This window comes from Dendrobates tinctorius, unplaced genomic scaffold (genome assembly GCF_039654945.1).
Source record: "Dendrobates tinctorius isolate UK_male_01 unplaced genomic scaffold, ASM3965494v1 ptg000003l, whole genome shotgun sequence".
NCBI lineage: Eukaryota > Metazoa > Chordata > Amphibia > Anura > Dendrobatidae > Dendrobates > Dendrobates tinctorius.
Window position 1 is genome coordinate 40,502,649 of NW_027361671.1, and position 18,920 is coordinate 40,521,568.

At 40.8% G+C, this 18,920-nt stretch overlaps 1 protein-coding gene across 3 annotated transcripts in view; it reads right to left on the reverse strand.

The window, feature by feature from the left end:
• The window catches only part of EFNA5 (ephrin A5), a 569,875-nt gene that overhangs the window by 274,585 nt on the left and 276,370 nt on the right, over positions 1-18,920 (reverse strand). The gene's annotated exons all lie outside the window — the stretch shown is intronic.

The window sequence follows — 18,920 nt, forward strand, 5'->3', positions numbered from 1 at the left end:
ATCCTCAGCGGTCGTTGGTACCTTGTCACACAGCAGCAATTCTGAATGATTCCAGCCTGCGTCCCTGAGTTCTGCGTCGCCAACAAGGTCGCTCGTCGGGTCAAACACAGCAATGTGGGACGCCAATGATCAAAAAATGGCCCAGGACATTCCTGCACCATCAGCGATATTCAGCGGGGGGGAGCGGTCGCAGCTGCGTGTCACATGTAGCGAGATTGCTGGCGAGATCGCTGTTGCGTCACAAAATTGGTGAGTGGTGACGCTTCAGCGATCTCACTAGCAATCTCGCTATGTGAGAAGGGGGCTTTAGACTGACGAGTCATAGGGAAGAATAGACCTCGGCTCTACAGGTTCAGCTTAAAAGTACATTTTATGGTCAACATTCATTTTAAAATTTTATTTAATTCTAGCAATCTGTCATCAGTCTCAGAGCAATGTTTTTTTTTTTTTTATAAAAGCTTCTTACAAAGATGTTAAAGGGTTCCTGTGATCTGATTCATGCTGCCCAAACCACAGACAACATGAATCACATCTTGGCTGCACAGTTTTGGCCAGGTATATTGTGTTCTGAAACGCACCAGCATAGTCTGAAGGTTCAGCCGGGACCATAGGAAGAGACATAACTAGTCTAGCACCACCCTTGTCAGCTTCTCTCTGCACCACTCCAGGTGGAGCAGTGCACCTGTCTATTCTGGTCTCCAGCTATGGATTCCCAGACAGATCTTCAAACTACATTTTCTCTGAAACACCGTACCATTCCTGAGGAAAATATACCTGACGGCAATTGCACATCCAGGATCTGATTCGTGCTGCCGTAGTTTGGGCAGAATTAATCAACTGTTCGCTTCTTTTTAGGGTAGAATTCCCTTTTTCTGTAGCCTTGTTACACTTAGAACACATTTTTGCTGGCTTCCTCATAGTCCCTGACCTGCAGTGACATTACAGTCTATGTTATACTGCTACTGTTTTATGTCAATGCTAGACAACAGGAAGCCAGAAACATTTCTTCACGGCATTATCCAGCTGCCATGGAAACAGAATGGAAAACTTCCTTTCAAATTGCTTTAAAGACAATTTATTTAAAATAATAGCATTGTGATATAGAACATATCTATTTACAAGGATGATCGCCGATCCATTGATCTGAAGTGGGTGTACGTTGTAGGCTTCACAGGTATGTAATTTGTATTTCCTTCTTTTACCGCTAGATGCTGTGATACATTCGTGACACTTCGCGGTCCCAATGTCTAGAGTTTAATGAGTTCTAGCATCTAATCTTTAATGACATTCATTGTTCTAAACCTGCTACTCTGAAGACCTGTGTATATAACCCGATCTTGTGGCTTACAAGTTGATTGCATGTACTTGTAGGTGACATCTATATTCAGATGTTTGCTTTGAAATTCAATTTATTGCTTCTGGCACTTCAGTATTGCATTTAGTAGTCCAATTTCCATTGTCATGTACGTTAATCATCAAACAAGTCTAAATTTCCCAGGAAATTCTTGGAACTACGGTAAATGTATGCAAAGGCAGCGATAAAGATAGGAGGCCCATTGACGTATATTAGGACATGTTAGGAGTCACCAATACACATGATGGATTTCTAACTCCATCACTGAATTGTATGGACAGCTGAAGATATATCAGTCATACTGGCAGATAAGGCTGTGTTCACATCACGTCCAGTGTGCACATTTGTTGATTGAAAATGAACATATGCCTCAACTAGAAGTCTAAAGAGTTCCATCTGTCTACTGTTGACTTCCACAAAAAATGGTGTCTCACAATGCCTAAGCTGTCTCAAAAGCTTGTATCTCTTTAGATTGCTGAATAATCCAATAAGAAAAAGTAAAATAATTAAAATAAAATATTAATATAAATAAAAAATATAATTTCAATGTCCACCACTGGCTCAATAGCATAGGCTTTAGTAAGGAAACCTTTTTTTAAAACCTTTTTATAAAACAATGCTTTTATTTAAATTGCTGAATAAAGAGAACCAAGAAATGGAATAAAAAGCAATCTTTGTTTAATCCCTTAAAAACAACATGGAATAAAATTCAATTATAATATAATGAAAAACGCCCCAGGAAGAAGCAGAAGGCGAAACGTACGTGAGGGTGAGGAGAGACATTGGTGCGTGTCCACATAGCTGTGCCCTTTTCAGCTACCCTGGCAATGCGTACACTCATTGAACTTATCCATTTATTTGAGGTCTGTATTTACAGAGTAGTATGATAATGCTTCTATAATTCCCTTTGGCCATCTATCAGGATATATTAGAACTATGATATCAATTACCCATATCCATTCCAGGCTACTTTATATAATCAACAGCTCGCATATTTGAAATGGTTTTCATAGGTACTCCTGGCGTTATTGCAGTAGGCAGGCCGGGGCATTATTAGGTGGGAGGTCACTAGACCTTGAAATATTTGTATATTGTTTACTTAAGTCCCACATCTTCCAGTTTAGCTTTTTCTCAATATTTTTCTTTATGGGACAGTGCATTTTCCCCCTTTTGGGCGCTCTGTTGTTTGTTATATTATAATTGAATTTTGCTCTTTTTTATTCAATTTCCTGGTTCTCTTCATTCGGCTATTTTGGTAAGTTAGTCCGAATTTGTGTTTATGTATTGATTTGAAGTGCCAGCTATTTACTATATGGACACCCTTCAATAAATTGGCCAACACGGACTAGCCTGGCTTACCCGGGTGCCCTGCCACTCACCTCCACTTTGAGTGTACTGAAGTTAGTAGGAATGAGCGGACCCGAGGAAGTTCGGGTTCTGGTACCCGGCCTGAACTTTATTCCTAAGTTTGGTTCAAGTTCCAGAACTGTACTCAAACTTAAATCCGAATTTTTGATATGGAAAATTCTCTCTCTCCAGACTCTCTATTGCATCACAGTCTGGAAAATTTATTCAGTATGAACCCCAAACTTATTGGGTTTCGCTCCTCTCTAGTAGATAGCAAGGTTATCTTGTATCTCTGTGCTCCTAGTATTAAACTGACCAACCACAATATCTTCTTTGAATTTATATGCTCTCCCAGTGTTTCCTCCCACTTTACAAAATACTTTGACAGGTAAATTTGGAATTTTGATTGTGACCCGTAAAGAGGAAGGGACCAACATGGATGATAACCTCTGTACAGAACTGTAGACTATGTAGGTAATATATAAATGAATAAAATAAATACTCAGTGCTTTATGTGTTCTCTTTAAGAGACTTTTACCCATCAAGAAAAGTACAAGATTGTAGCCAGATGACATTTTTCTCTATAGCTGACATCTATGAAAAAAATCCCTATTTATGTGCGCTGAGGTTAGGATGCGTAACCAAATGCAGCTGTATCCTGTTTTCTAAATCAAGTCACATGGCAATGAACAGACATGATCAAGCAGCTCATGAGCTGCAGACAAGAAGCATACACAAGCGGCACAGGCAGCGCAACAGAGTGCAAGAGGCATTACAACAATGGCACGAAGCAGTGCGTCACAAATTCCACCCCATCAGCTGACAGAAGAAATATTTGATTAATGAGTCCTAAGAGAGCACTTTCTATTGCCTTAGGATGGAATGGCTCGCAGGCATATGACACTCCATCAATGCGGAGAGATGGCAGATTGAAAGAAAGCTCACTGATATCATGCATCTGCTTGCTGATAGTACTCGGGCTGCAGTCCCTTTCCCACTCATTGCCTAGAGAAACGGCTCTGCTGAGAGTCTGCAGCCTCAACAGATGGGCCCTGCAAAAGGTGTAATCAGGAGCAGCTTGCAAAAATTACCCAAAACAAATAGAATTACAGCCTCTCTGCCTGACTCTGGATTCCTATTAGAAAGTCAGCATGGTAGAAATGATACTGTGCATCTATACCTACAGCGGTGCAGAGATTGTAGATATAGTGGGAGATTTACTTGTAAAACACTATGATGTCACAATTCGTATGCCTCGTTATGACATCAAAAGGTATTGTCAGTGATCATACATAGATCTGTCCAAAACACTGAATTGACTTAAAGGAACATCCAGTCTAGAAATTAACTTTTCAATTAAACAAGAAATGTGGGTGACCCCGCTTTTTGCTAGTCTGTAGAATGTTTAATAGGACAATTCAGTAAATCTTCCTTGCTAAAGAGGGTGGAGGCTCAGAAATACTTTGGACTATTGCAGGCAGAACAAAGACTGGAGGATGGGTGGGACATGGCTAATCTTCTGAGACATAAAAAGATTTTCTCTGTTTTAATCATAATCTGAGACCTAATCAGATCAAATAAAAGAAGACTTATGGAGGAGTAGCTTTGATTTTTTATTAAAGCGTTTTTTTGTTTTTCTAGCAGCACTGGAGTGGTACTACTAATCTAGGCTCCCTGCACTTACAGCGAGATCGCTGCTGAGTCACAAGTTTTGTGACACAACAGTGATCTCACCAGCGAGATCACTGTGTGTGACACTTACCAGCGACCGGCCCCCCTGACGGGTATAGCTGATCGTCCTGGAATGGCCAGGACATTTTTTTGATCGCTGGTCTCCAGCTGGCCAGCACGCATCGCTGCGTGTGACAGGTGGGAGACCAGCGATCAGCGAGCTGGCGCTGATAACTAAGGTACACATTGTGTTTCTAAGCGCTTAGAAACCCAATGTGTACCTTAGTTACCAGCGCGCTGGTGCAGGGAGCTGGTAACCAAGGTACACATCGGGTTTCTAAGTGCCGCGCACCGCTTAGAAACCCAATGTGTACCTTGGTTACCAGCTCCCTGCACTAGCGCGCTGGTAACTAAGGTACACAGTGGGTAACTAAGCGACGTGCTTCACTTGTTACCCACGTGTCGCTGGTGCTGATCGCTGGTGAAGCTGCCTGTTTGGCAGCTCACCAGCAATCATGTAGCGACACACCAGCGATCCTGACAAAGTCATGTCGTTGTCGGGATCGCTGGTACGTCGCTATGTGTGACAGGGCCCTTAGTCTCATATGTGCCAACCCCAACTTCATCTTTTATCAGCGCTGCTCCGGTCGGTCTCCAGCAGTTTGTGCCCTGCCGGATCGCACCAGTGTTTCCTGGGTGATCCGGAAGTCACAACTCAATGTAAGTCTATGGGAGCCAAAATGATGCCAGAATGAACCTCTCATAGACTTACACAAAGCATAATGACCGTTACCTCTGACCACTGGTCAGAAGATGCGTTCACAAGATGGTAGCGCGGGACCGGAGCGGTGCTAGGAAGAGCTGAAGACGGTGGACGGTAAGTGTAATGTTAAGGTCAGAGAACTTAGATTAGGGTTACCCCTCCCCTGCTGAAGTAAAAGAGAATGCTGGAGTGGTGCTGTAATGTTTTGCAGGTTCTGTGTTAAGCGTTCGTTTAGTTTAAAAAGTGCACAAATCGATCTAAATATCTATCTTTGAGTCTGTACAACTGTATAAATAGAATACTTTCTTTTTATTATACCTTGAATATGTTTCTAATAGATTCTAATGTTCTTCCAACTCGGTCCCCTAGGCTCTGGGTATCGCAGCACCTTAGCAGCTGTCACTAAAATCCTAAATGGCAACATAGTACTTAGTAACACATTGTAACGTTGCATTACAGATAAATGACTAAGTAACAGCAGTGGAGACAGTTTTTCAGTCTATTTACATTCTGTACCATCTCTGCCAACCCTCCTGCCTTAATTACAGCAGCTAGTCGCACTGTAACAGCGGATTCTCCGAGTAGGTGTAGTTTACGTACATGCTAGCTCTGGGACATAGTTTAGCCAATGAGATGTAATTCTCTTGATTTTATGCATATTGGATGTAAGACAGATTGGCATAGTTGTTTTGTAAAATTTCTGTGGAACAGTGGAATATGAAGGTCATGCAAGGTCAGTCGTCTGCATGTAAACATAATAGACAACAGATGAGCCAAATGCAGAGAACTATTTTGGCTACACACAAATAAGGCTTTTTATATTAACTATTGGATTTCTGTGAATTTATCAGGACATTCATTCTGATTGTGTGAAACCTAATAGTTACTAATATCATATTCTATAAGAAAAGGCTAAATACATTTGAATATTAGACAATCATGTCTGTTCCAGTGCATAAACCTAAAGAGAGGAACTCCAGTTCCATACTGTATATAAGTTGATATGGTTCATATAAGTTGCTATGTGTGATTGAGTTTCCATTAGTTGGGATCATGGTCCTGCTTGGCCCTTATTTACATTTACGCCATTTGACATATGGTAAGGTTTAAATGTTAGAGGTCAAGACCTTTCCGAATAGCATCACCTGGATGTGGTGGGATGGCTTTTACAGTTTTTTTTTAAACGATGTTAACTAAGTACCCCATGTCATTTTAATGCACTATAGCTATTTACTTATTGCAGGGTTTTTCTCATTTTATTTTTCCCTTAGATTTTGTCTGTTTCAGTGTAGAAACTTTCAAGATCCATTCCAACCAATTCATTCTTCGGAAATCAGCTCATCATTAGTTTTGTCCTTTTGGTTCTTACACATTTGTTCCTTTCCTGCTTTTAGATGACAGGAGCCAATCTGTATGTGCAGCTCCTGCATGTGGGCACATACAGTTGTGCTCAAAAGTTTACATATCCAGGCAGAATTTTTGCTTTCTTGGCCTTTTTTTTCAGAGAATAATTTCAGATGAAGTTATTTGTGGGTTTTTCTTTGCATCCCAAACAATTTTCCTGGCAGTTGTGGATGAAATTTTTGTTGGTCTACCTGACCGTAGTTTTGTTTTTACAGAGCCCCTGATTTTCCATTTGTTAATCACAGTTTGAACGCTGCTGACTGGCATTATCAATTCCTTGGATATCTTTTTGCATCCCTTTCCTGTTTTATACAGTTCAGCTACCTTTTTCCATAGATCCGTTGACTATTCTTTTGCTTTCCCCATGACTCACAATCCAGAAACATCAGTGGCTGGATGAAAGGTCCAAGAGTGTCTGGATCCCAGAAACTCGCTCAGCTTTTATGCACACGCACTGATTACAAGCCAACAGGTCACAGGTGACGATGTTACCTTTAGTAGCCATTCAAATCCATTTGTGTCTAGTTCTGTGCATGTTATCAGGCCAAAATCACCAGGGTATGTGAACTTTTGATCAGGGTCATTTGGATGTTTTGGGTTGTCATTATGATTTAAAAAGAGATGACACAGTAGTTTGACAATAAATGGCTTCACTCAACCACTAACCATGAGTTGAGTGAAGCCATTTACCAGGGGAAGAGTCTTGAGGAGATCATTTGCATATTCCCAGTGCCTTCTGGGATAAGTGAAGAGTCTCCGCGAGCTCAACGATCACTGGGTTTTGGCGGTTGCAGCTGAAAAGAGGAAATCGGAAAACCAGGGGAAGAGTCTTGAGGAGATCATTTGCATATTCCCAGTGCCTTCTGGGATAAGTGAAGAGTCTCCGCGAGCTCAACGATCACTGGGTTTTGGCGGTTGCAGCTGAAAAGAGGAAATCGGAAAACCAGGGGAAGAGTCTTGAGGAGATCATTTGCATATTCCCAGTGCCTTCTGGGATAAGTGAAGAGTCTCCGCGAGCTCAACGATCACTGGGTTTTGGCGGTTGCAGCTGAAAAGAGGAAATCGGAAAAACCCGAGGAAATTTGGCTCATCTTTCATCGTTCTTAAGAAATCTCAAGATGGAAGAGGCCAGGAGCCATTTGGTGAGCTGCATTTCTTGCTACATGTTCACAGATTTACCAGTGGAAAAGCCAAACTTCACATGCCACAAATGCAAGCTTGTGTCCCTGTTGGAGGAAAAGTTGCAAAATCTCGAAGAGAGGTTAGCTACGTTGAAGATCATTAAGGAAGGTGAAGAGTTCTTGGACAGAGCAGAATTATCTCTTCATGTTACAGAAAGAGAAGAAATTCGAAGTGCACCTGAAGAAACAGAGGAATGGAGACATGTGACCCAGAGAAGCAGGAGGATCAGGAGGCAGTCAGCACCCATACTGCTCAGAAACCAGTACCAGGCTCTCACGCAGGAAAACGATGAAGAAATACATCAGGATAAGACTTTGCCAACAAACAGCAACCTTGTACGCCTTCAGAGTCCTCCTGGATGGAGAAAGAAAAATGTTGTGAAGAAGAAACGGAGAGTGGTGGTCATGGGGGATTCCCTGCTGAGAGGAACAGAGGCCGCTATCTGCAGACCGGATATAACTACAAGAGAAATGTGCTGTCTTCCAGGTGCAAAAATTAAAGATGTGTCTGACAGGATATCAGGACTCTTCAGACCTACAGATGACTACCCATTCCTGCTACTACATGTGGGGACAAATGACACCGCAAGAAACGACCTGGAAATCATCTGCAGAGACTTTGAAGACTTAGGCAAGAAAGTGAAAGAACTGGGAGCGCAGGTGGTCTTCTCTTCCATCCTCCCAGTGGATGGCCATGGAACAAGGAGGTGGAATAAGATTCTGCAGGTGAACAACTGGCTACGTCGATGGTGCCATCAGCAACGATTTGGATTTCTGGATCACGGAGTGAACTACTTATACGATGGACTACTTGCTAGAGATGGGGTGCACCTTACGAAGACTGGAAAGCATGTATTTGGAAGTCGCCTTGCTACACTTGTAAGGAGAGCTTTAAACTAGAACAACATGGGAAGGGAAGCAAAAGACCAGAAAAAGCCATACACCTGACAAATGCTATTGAGAACTCTGCTATTAGAAGTGGAAAGGAAGAACAAAGACGAAAGAATCTAATTAATAAAAATATTGGAGAAAGAGAAACCAATCACAAACTAAAATGTTTCTATACTAATGCACAAAGCATGGGCAACAAACAAGGAGAATTGGAACTACTAACACAGGAACAGAAATATGATGTCATTGGAATCACTGAAACTTGGTGGGACAATACACATGATTGGAATACAAGACTAGAAGGATACAACTTATTTGCAAGAAACAGACTTGATAAACGAGGAGGAGGCGTCGCATTGTATGTTAGAAACGCGTATATCTGCACAGAGATTGAAGCTTCAGAGACTGGGAGTTCTGTGGAAACTGTTTGGGTAAGAATACAAGGACAGAACAATGGAAAGGACACCATTGTAGGCATTTACTACAGGCCGCCTGTGCAAGCCGAATATATAGATGAACTCTTTATGCATCAGATGGCCAAGTTCTCCAAAAAATATGACATAGTTGTCATGGGAGATTTCAACTATCCAGACATTTGTTGGGAATCTCTCTCAGGCAAAACTAACAGGTCAAGGAAATTCTTATCCTCTCTTGCTGACAACTTTATCTTCCAAAAGGTAAGGGAGAAAACAAGGGGAACTGCTACCTTGGATCTAATCCTTATAAACAGGGAGGAAATGGTTGAGGAGGTAAAAGTGGCTGGGACCCTAGGAGGTAGCGACCATGCTATTTTAGAATTTTGGATTACTAGAGGTGGAAGACCTGTGAAGACTCAGACGTCAAGGTTAGATTTCAGAAAGGCAGATTTTAAGGGATTCAGAAAGAGAATTGGAGGGATCCAATGGCTGGATATCCTTAAAGACAAAAATGTCCAGGAAGGATGGGAAATCTTGAAAAATGAAATTCTCAAAGCACAGTTGTTAACAATTCCAAAAAGAGGGAAGAATAGGAAGCATTTAAGGAAACCAGGATGGATGAACACAGAACTTAAGCACATGCTAAAAAGGAAGAAAAAAATGTTTATAAAATGGAAAGAGGGAGGCATATCTAAAGAAGAATATAATGCTGTCTGCAGAACCTGCAGGGCACAAATCAGATTATCTAAAGCTGAAAATGAACTGAGGCTTGCAAGAGATGTCAAAAGCAATAATAAAGGATTTTGGGGATATGTCAAAAGTAAAAGAAAAGTCAAAGATGCTATAGGATTTTTACAGGATGAAAATGATGAAATGGTAAGACAGGATGTTGAGAAGGCTGAACTTTTAAATTCCTATTTTGCATCTGTTTTCTCTCAGAAAGGAAATGCAACATCAACTGTTATTCACTGTCCTATTAAGGGAATAGAAGAATCCAGGATATCTATAAACAGAAAGATAGTGAGGAAACACTTAGCTAACCTAAATGAATTCAAGTCTCCAGGTCCAGATGAATTACACCCCAGAGTACTGAAGGAGATAGCAGAAGAAATTTTTGAACCACTCTCCATAATCTTTGAAAATTCTTGGAGAACAGGAGAAGTGCCAGAAGACTGGAGAAGAGCAAATGTTGTTCCTATCTTCAAAAAGGGGAAGAAGGTGGACCCAGGCAACTATAGGCCGGTGAGTCTGACTTCTATACCAGGAAAGATCTTTGAACAAATTATTAAACAACATGTATGTCAATACCTGGATAAGAATGAAGTGATTAAACAGAGTCAGCATGGGTTTCTAACTAATAAGTCATGTCAGACTAACTTAATTTCCTTCTATGACGGTATCACTGATTGGGTGGATCAAGGAAATGCTGTAGATATAGTATATCTTGACTTCAGCAAAGCATTTGACAAAGTCTCTCATACAATCCTTATTGAAAAAATGACTAAGTATGGAATGGACAAGGCAACTGTTAGGTGGATTCATAACTGGCTTAGTGATCGGACCCAAAGAGTGGTCGTAAATGGCTGCACATCCAGTTGGAAGAATGTCTCAAGTGGGGTACCACAGGGCTCTGTCCTGGGCCCTGTATTGTTCAACATCTTTATCAACGATTTAGATGAAGGAATTGAGGGTAAACTGATTAAATTTGCTGATGACACAAAGCTAGGAGGGATAGCTAATACTAGAGAAGAGAGAGAGAGGATTCAAAAAGATTTAAATAAACTGGAGAAGTGGGCAGCAACTAACAGAATGGTTTTTAACAGGGAGAAATGCAAAGTACTACATCTGGGCAATAAAAATGAAAAAAGCATATATAGAATGGGAGGAATAGGGCTAAGTGACAGCACATGTGAAAAAGACTTGGGTATACTAATAGATCACAGACTGAATATGAGTCAACAGTGTGATGCAGCAGCAAAAAAGGCAAATGCAATTCTAGGATGTATTAACAGAAGCATACAGTCTAGATCACGTGAAGTCATTATTTCCCTCTACTCCTCTTTGGTCAGACCTCATCTGGAATATTGTGTCCAGTTTTGGGCACCACATTTTAAAAAAGACATCAACAAACTGGAGCAAGTTCAGAAAAGAGCGACGAGAATGGTGACCGATCTGCAAACCCTGTCTTATGAGGAAAGGTTGCAGGATTTGGGAATGTTTAGTTTGCAAAAGAGAAGACTGAGAGGAGACTTAATAGCTGTCTACAAATATCTAAAGGGCTGTCACATTGTAGAAGGATCAACTTTATTCTCATTTGCACAAGGAAAGACTAGAAGCAATGGGATGAAACTGAATGGGAAGAGACACAGATTAGATATTAGAAAAAACTTTTTGACAGTTAGAGTGATCAATGAGTGGAACAGGCTGCCACGAGAAGTGGTGAGTTCTCCTTCAATGGAAGTCTTCAAACAGAGGCTGGACAGACATCTGACTGGGATGATTTAGCGAATCCTGCTTTGAGCAGGGGGTTGGACCAGATGGCCCAGGAGGTCCCTTCCAACTCTACGATTCTATGATTCTATGATTCTATGAGAAAAAGTTTTGGTGTTATCATTAATATTCTCTGAAAAAAAAGGCAAGAAAGCAAATATTCTGCTGGGGTATGAAAACTTTTTTGAGTAAACTGTAATGCAGCCATCACTTGTATATTTGTATACAAGTTAACCTTTAACCATTAATGCTAGGACTCAACTAATTTTAATTATCAGGCTACAGCTGCAATTAAAAGGAACACATTGAATAAAATGCAATCTTGTAGACTGTAGCTGTCACTCCAAAGTTAAAAAGAATCAGTAGCGCTACAAAAGGATAGCCCATGTTAAGACTATCCTGAAAGTAGAGTTGGACCTGGTCCATTGGTCATGCCAGTAATCAGTGGTTTTTAGGTAAGAGTACTTAGAACTGCTCCTTGCCTCCCGACATCCCTGGCTCTTCTGACGAGGCCAATGGACCCGGTCCTGCACATAAATTCACACCAACTCTACCTGTGAGGCCAGTTTATCTCAAAGTCATGTGTACAGAGCATGTACAGCTGCATTCAGAGTCCTAACAGATCCGTACTGCTGAGCCCATAGGCACTTTGCGTTCTGCCAGAAGGTGCTTCCAAATGGCACCATATTGTAGTATTCTGGACGTATTCTCTGCTGCATGCAATTCTTCAGGAGGAGAATATACGGTAACTGTAATATAAAGCATTCCATATTTTTCTGTCAGATGACCTTCAATCAAATAAAAAAAAATCTGTGTATGCACCCATGTACTCATGTGCCCCTTTAAAGCTAATCCTTTGCTAGATTTCTCAGCACAGGAACATTTTTTTAAATACATCCAATTGTGAAAATTATTATTATTCCAAGATCTATTGAATAAAATGAACTTTTGTTCATGGGAAAACCCCTTTAAGAGACAACAGCATTTTCAATATCAAAGGTAATATATTGTATTCTCATTTTTTGCTGCCGTTACTAATGGTAGCAGTTAAAGTAATAGTTCAGGGTACGCAGTGGATGGGCAACACTACGACCTACTGCATCCATGGTCCACAGATTCCAGAAATGTCAAGGCTGGAATAACTAGGGTTATTTTCTACTCAGTCCTTTACGTATATACTTATTGTCGTACCTTTAAAGCTAAAGAATTAGGAGAGTGCTTGATAAAAATTCTAGCCATATATTGTAGGAGATTTTTCTCTGCTAATATGTCTGTTTGATATAAAAGAATAGGAAACACGAGCGTGCCCGGTAGCATACAAATTCGACTGGAGAGCTAGAGATATGTCTCTGGCTTCAGGGTAAAGAACACACACTGCCAGCGAAAAAACGAAAACTGTGTGTGGGCCTTAAATTCAATGCATTTATACTGCATTTTTAAGTGATTAATTTGTACATTCAGTTCCCAATATAATCATGAAGAATCCAACCGAATGATAAAAATCTCACTTCCCAAAGCACACAATTTTTCTTTTTTCCGATAACAAATTTTTGCCTTAACACAATAACATGTCAACATAAAAAATGACATCCCACATCAGTGGCTGATATTCAGGAAACGAGGAATAAACAAACGTTGCCAATTACTGTCCCTCGGGTCCAAGCGCGTACATAAGGGTGGCTGTTTGTTCTGAGTGCTGACAGAAATGGCAGCATTTTACCACGTTTTACGCGTCTTTTGTGGAGGTTTGATTTACAGTTCTCACTGTGGGGTGAACTGACAGAGACAGTAAGGTAAACGTATACAAGCTGCAAAATCCTTCATGCTAGGGAGGAAAACTCAAAACTAGATCCAAATGTCGCTGATCTGCCCACATTTATTGCATTTTTCTAATGTTGCTATAAAAGCAGCATAAAAAGAGTAACAATATTCCGTTTTTCTGTAGGTTTAGCTCTATATATTGATCTTTGCATAACTTTGTCCCATTCAGTCCGTATGTTTTCAGGAGAGTTTGATTATTGCATTTTATGATCACAGAGGTCAGATTTTAAAAGGGTGGCCTCATAATGATAGATCCTGTCCCTATCCATATGGATGCCATAAAATAAACAGCTTCCCCTCAGGCTGTTCCATCCTATCAATATATTACACGGTTGGTCGTTCACCTATAGCCAAATGCACCAGCTTCTATTCTAAGGGGTTTTTATTTGTGAGACGACTTCTTTATATGTTAGTGAAGCCCACCCTATAAAATTACAGTCACGCTGAGATAGTGAACTGAATGATTTTAGGGTTTGCAGGACTTCTTAAAAGTTGAAATCGAACGCTATCATTAACCCTTTGTGTCATTTTTACTGTTTAACATTACTCACCTGGACCGGAGCCGCTCCTCCGTACTGCAATATCCACTATCGTCGGTCACCTGGCATCAACATTTGGGTGGGTTGTCAACTAAATGCTGCAGCCAATCAGCAGCTCCCGATCACTTGCAGCTTTCATGAAAGAAATAGTGTTTCCTCTCCTGAGACAAAACCTGAACACTGCAGCCAATCAGCAGCTGCTGATTGGCTGCAGCAATTTGCCTGATAAATGTTGATGACAGCTGAGCAATGGGGGACACAGAGAAGTGGCTTCAGTCCAGTAGGTGAATGAGTTTTTACAATTTTTTTTAACCTTCTTAAGCCTTTTAAAGGGGTTGTCCAGTAGTGGACATCCTCTTTTTACATGACTGACCTCAATAATAATAATAATAATAATAATAATAATAAATATAGCGCTAACATATTCTGCAGTGCTTTACAGTTTGCACACATTATCATCACTGTCCCCGATGGGGCTCACAATCTAAATTCCTTATCAGTAAGTCTTTGGAATGTGGGAGGAAACGGAGTACCTGGAGGAAACCCACGCAAACACGGGGAGAACGTACAAACTCCTTGCAGATGTTGTCTTTGGCAATGGTATTCCTAATGGAATATCCTGACAAAGGCTGTGCCGAAACGTGCGTCGGGGTGACGCTGGTGTGCTGACAGCCCCCGCTTTGCTCTCCCTGGGCCTCCCTGAAGTTTGGTAGCAATTTATTCGGTATGTATATGAACAATACTGCGTCCATGTACTCATACTGTGTTTATGATGGCGCATGTGCTTGATTTCATTAAGCCATGCTGTGGTATTTTGGGATTGGCTGCATGGGGGGTATCTATTTTTTTGTAATTTGGATATTCCATTAGGAATTATATTATAATTATGTGGGGATAATATGTCATTACACCAGCGCCCTGTGTTTTTTAAGCTGGATTCACTTTGTGGTGTTTTTGCCTCTTTAACCTGTATATTGATTCAATAAAGTATTTTTCTATGAACTTTCTAAATATAATATGGACTATGTGATCGTCTTTTTGGTCTCTTGGTTGTTATTAGCATTCTATAATGCTATAGATAAGCCCCCGGCTCAATCTGCAAGATAAGAAAAATATCTTTTATTATACTCACTCGGGGGGTTGCGGTCTGATCCGATGGGTGTCACAGGTCAGGGTCCAGCGCCTCCCATTTTCTTTTGATGGAAAGGTCATCTTCGCCGGGTAAGGTCAGAGAGACCCAGTGCCTGCACACTGCAGTACTTTGCTCTGCCCTCAACATGGCAGACAAGTACGCCTGAGCAGGAGCGCGATGCCGGAAGCAGGAAGCTAGCATCGCAAGAAGATGGGAGGTGCCGGACCCAGACCTGCGACACCCATCGGACTGCCCCCCAATGAGTATAATAAAAGTTATTTTTCTTATCTTTCAGGTCAGACCAGAGGCTTATCTACAGCATTATAGAATGCTGTAGATAAGCGCTAAAAGGCGGTGGCCGCATCTTATATCGGCTAAAAGTGCTGACAGGTTCGCTTTAAAAGACACTCATGTCCAGTGAAGCCAGGGTCAGGAGAATTAGTTATCGACTTATCAAGAATTTGACATACAGCCATCTAATGTGTAAGGCCACCTTTAGTGCCTTCTCTAAGTAAATGCCCCATCTTCCCTTGGACCAAACCAAGCCTGTACTTTCCATTCCCTTCTTGCTAAGCCTCCTCTAACCGTTGCCACTTTATTTTTTTTAAGTTTCTTGATTAACGAGCCTTGAACTAAGTTGTTGCCAATTTTTTTTTTCCTTGACTGTGAAAGCTACAACACTGTATTGCTAGGTTACAGAAAATATGAGCATGCCTGAAAACCACAGTACGTTATCAAAGTCAAGGTAAAACTAAGCACAGGATATGCTCTAGTTGAAGATTAATGTCTTTCTATATATAATAAACCAACATGATGTTTCCACATGAAAAATATGTTATTAGATCCTCCTTATAAACAAACTGTTGTAAACTGAAAACTTTAAAAGCAAATTAAAATTACAATAAACCTGTCGGAAAAATCAATGATTTTGCTGGAAACTGTAGATAATGCATTGATTTATAAAAACACCATTATTTATATATTGTTCTAGTAAAGCAGGTGAAGCCTAAGAACGGGCATTTGTTATTCATCCCATTATCAATGGAAGGATAGGAAATGTAAAGCAGCGAAGATGGCGTAGTACTAATGATCTCTATCGTTCTTCCTCTTATCTTGTCTGCATTATACCTGCACCTTGCTCTCTGCTTAAATTTCTTCATCGCACTTTAACCTCAGGAACCCGAATGGAATGCACAAAACGACTGCGAGTTGAGCAAGAATAAGGGAAATCATGATATCTTAAAACAAAGCCAAAAACCACTATGGACAGTTGTAATGAAAAGTATGTAAACAATTTGGAAATTTTAAGACTTGCATTGATTTCTACTAATAATTGTACTTACAATGTAGAATCTACCTTTTATCCAACTGCATATATCACTAAAACTGCAATATAAAGATATCGTAGAGGGACAGTAGATTCCTTTGCGTCTCCCTTCTATTAACCAGAATAGAGTGTAAATAGTTTGCAAAGAGGGGCCACCGCTAGTAAATCAGGCTCATTCACTATGACAGCTATGCCAAACTGTCCGTTCATATTAGATCACTTTATCTCAGACTACCGAAGTCATATTAAAATAGTGATGTTGTGAACCAGGTAATTCTTAAAGAAACAGAGTGCCAGTGCTGCACTCACTTTTTTTCAGCATGGATCCAGGACATCTTCAGAGGGCGGTAATGCAAGAAACTATATTAAGTAACTGCACCGGTGCCCACTAACGAAGCCCTGTTCCATGAGGAGCTGCAGATAAGTGAGTGCAGCCCCAGCCTCCAGTGATGTCCTGTTGAGACTCATTTCAAAGGAAACGTTACAGGTAGTGCAGTAAAAAATAAATAAATAGCATTTTGATATAAGCTTAATAAGTAGAAGTGTACTGTATTGTATAATAAAACTAATTACAAAAGCGGTTAGGATGTAAAAATAGATATTTAGAAACATTTTAGGCTCTGTACCAATTCTTTAGCATCTGCTGAAACTATCGATTTCAGTAAGATCAACTGGCCATCTATTGTATATGCTGTTTTTCTGAATCTCCCACAATGGCAGATGCAAAGAAGGAACAGGCAACTGGATTTCAACGTACCGATCCTTTTATCCCTAAAAGCCCCGTCTCACATAACGAGATCAGTAGCGAGATCACTGAAACGTCACCGATTTTGTGACACAACAGCAAACTCGCCAGCGATCTCGCTACGTGTGACACATAACGGCGACCGCCCCCCCCCCGCTGGATATCGCTGATCGTGCTCGAATGTCCTAGGCAATTTTTGATCGTCGGCGTCCCGCTGGCCAGCATGCATCGCTGTGTTTGACACCGACGAGCGACCTCGTTGGCGACGCAGAACTCAGGGATGCAGGTGTGAGTCGTCAGAACAGCTGCTGTGTGACAAGGTCCCAACGACCGCCAAGGTCGTTATACGGATCGCCGTATCGTTGCTGCGTCGTTGAATAGATCTGTCTGTTTGACAGCTCACTAGCGACCATGTAGTGACGCACCAGCAATCCTTACCAGGTCGTATCGTTGTCGGGATCGCTGGAGCGTCGCTTAGTGTAACGGTACCCTAAGAAAGATAAGTCGCTGCCAGAAGTGTATGGCTGTGGCCTTCTTCCTTCTTTATAGAAACATCAGTTGAGTCTGCAGTGTGTAAGGTGATTGGGGGAATAGCTGTCAGTCAAATGAGCATTCCGCTAACCGGTACCACTACCTATCTCATGAAATGGCAAATCTAAGAACCAACAAACATTACGGGCATCTTTTATATAAACACATCCAATAATTTCCTACAGAAGAATTCCATTTACATTTTCGTATTTTCTTCCTTCACCGTGGGAATACAAATTCTAACAACTAGTAAAAATTCTTCCTTATTTTATTGATGTACTGTAGTTAGCAAACTATACTTCTATTTAATAGGTTTTAAGCCAGGCTATGCTCCTCTTATGCTTTAAAGCAAATGCAGCCTCAGCAAAAAATTGTTCACTAATATGACAACCCCATCGGAAAATAGATTCTCCTTACAGAACATGGCCGAGCTAAACTGCTCAAAAAAGACATTTCTTCAATCAATGAAGATTTTTGTTCTACTCCTTTAGCCTAAATACAGCTGGTAATATTCACCTGGGAGCTCCTCTTTGGATTCATCTTCAGGAAAAGTCTACACAGATGAACATTATATGTGAGGTGGTGTGTTTTCTTTGCCAGTGGATACGTTTCCGAGAGGGGAAAAAAAAGAAAAGTCTTTGTTTTGTCTGGAATAAAATGTATTTTTTATTCTCCTCATTGTATTGAGCTGAAAAACTACCAAAGCTTCCTGTGCTGTGTTCCTTCCCTCCTCGCCATGTCATCTTGCTGCGAGCATTAATAATGGTACTCTAAAAAAAAAAAAAAATCAGTCATCAGGAGATGTTAAAGTTTGAACAATTTGCTGTAGTCTGTGAACATCACAGATTACTCAGTCTGGTTATATTATAATATGTATCTTTCCATTACTTTTATCCTCTTAAATTGGATCTTTCCAAATGTCCTGATGCCACGGTGATGCACCGGAGTGCTACTGAAAGCTTACACTGCACTTTAAGCAGGCTGACGTGAGGAGCTTGTAAACGATGCGTGACAATGCTAGATATATTATTATTGTAAAACTCAGAATTCTGATCATGAGAAGAAAATAAATAATAATAAATAATAGAAGAAGGTTTACGAGAACTCTGCTACGATTGTTTTCAGTGCTCCATTTCTATACCAAGTGTGCGGATTCACTCTGGTAAGCAGTGGCAGGAACGCAATCAGAGGCACACACAGGGTTTCAGTCCAAGCTCAGTGTTTTTTTTCACACTGGCAGCAGAAAAAAAAACACAGCCTTACATCAGACGAAGCACAAGTCCAGCTTGTTTAAACAATGTAGGTTAG